Genomic DNA, 1755 nt, shown 5'->3' on the forward strand with positions numbered 1-1755 from the left:
ATCCTTCTCCAGCTCTGTCCAGAACCCTCTGTTGTGATCCTGGTCAGAGCAGTCAGTGGTGGTAGCCAGGCACCATCTAGCTGTACTGGACTCAGTCCAGTGGAGGCTGCCAACAAACTTTTGATATGAAATGAAAGCATTAAAATCTACTGGATTCTTTAGGGTATGCACCATGTTTATATTCTTCCATTTGGATTAAAAATTAAAACTACCCTTTTACCAACAGAAATTGTTTTGAATAATGATACACTATGGAAATTCTCATTTTTAGCTTGCAATTTCATAATTGGTAAGGGCTTTAGCATAACAATATCATTCACTACTTTAGTATCCTGATGCTGCTGATTCTTTATTTTTGCTCTTCTTGATAAAGATCATTATTTAGTGTCACAATGTCAGATTAATTCAAATTTCTAAGTATGTAAAAATAATGATCTAAAGATAATCACTTACCAGTCTCTTATTTTGTATTTTACTCAATACTATCAAGTTCAAAATATAAAAAACACCTTCAATCAAAGATCTGGATTAACCAGTCTAGTCAAATGTCAAAGTTTGTTCTTAGACTTGTTAACACTGCACATTTTGAGACAACATATATAAACATAAGATACTGATCAAAATTTTGACACAGTTTTCTAAGGAAATAGCCAGGATGAGAAGCCAATATATATACCTGTTGAGTCAATTAGTTGACATTTATTATACTCACTTATTATATGCATAGGATAGAACAGAACTGTCGCATAGGGTTTCCAAGGCTATAATCTTCACAGAAGCAGACTGCCCCATCTTTCTTCTTTGGAGCAGCTGGTACATTCAAACCACTGACCTTTGGTTTGGCAGTCAAACCCTTAACCACTGTGCCACCAAAAACACCCAAACCAAACCTGCTGCCATCGGGTCAATTCCAACTCATACTGAACCTACAGGACAGAGTAAAACTGCCCCATAGGGCTTCCAAGGAGCAGCTGGTAGACTCGAACTGCCAACCTTTTGGTTAGCAGCCCAGCTCTTAACCACTATGGCACCGGGGCTCCTTAAAGGCTTATAAGACCCTCCAAAACGTGGTCACGTATTCTCTCTCTGACCTCATCCTTGCTACCTGCCCTAAACTCATTTCTGCTCCAGGCTGAGTGACCTCCTTGCTGTCCTTATAACACGTCAAGCATTCTCCCATCTTAGTACCTTCGGATTGGCTGTTTCACCTGCTTCAAATGCAAGGCTAAGCAAGGAATGCAAGGTGAGGACCTCTTTCAAGTCTTTGCTCAAATGTCACCTTTCCAATTAGGCCGACCCTAACCAAACTATTTAAAATTACAAACTGCCCTTAAGTAGGACCTTTATCTTGCTTTGTGTATTTTTTCCAAAGCACTTGTTTTCTAATTTTCTTATTTATTGCATATATTATTTGCCTGGCTGACCTCACTAGAATGTACAATTCATGACAGTATAGATATTTGTTTTTGTTTTTTTCATTAAGAAAGTATGTGTCAGGGGAGTGGACAGCCCCGTAAAACCGAATGAGACTAACGAGGTACAGGAGTCCAGTGACAAGGGCCAGAAAGCAGAAGGGGACAAGGAAGCTGGTGATAGGGAACCCAAGGTTGACTAAGGATATTGCTGATGTGTTGTGAGATTGTTAACCATTGTCATAGGGCAACGTGTGTAGTAATTGTTAAATGAGAAACTATTTTGTTCCGTAAGCCTTCATCTTTAGTGAGAATAACAGCACAATTCGAAGAGCGTAGTCAA

General features: G+C 39.1%; 1 protein-coding gene across 1 annotated transcript in view; it reads right to left on the reverse strand.

The window, feature by feature from the left end:
• LOC101352813 (early endosome antigen 1) overlaps window positions 1–1755 on the reverse strand; it is a 150187-nt gene that overhangs the window by 71637 nt on the left and 76795 nt on the right. The window lies entirely within an intron of this gene.

Source organism: Trichechus manatus, unplaced genomic scaffold (assembly GCF_000243295.1).
Source record: "Trichechus manatus latirostris isolate Lorelei unplaced genomic scaffold, TriManLat1.0 scaffold00119, whole genome shotgun sequence".
In the NCBI taxonomy this organism is placed as follows: Eukaryota; Metazoa; Chordata; class Mammalia; order Sirenia; family Trichechidae; genus Trichechus; species Trichechus manatus.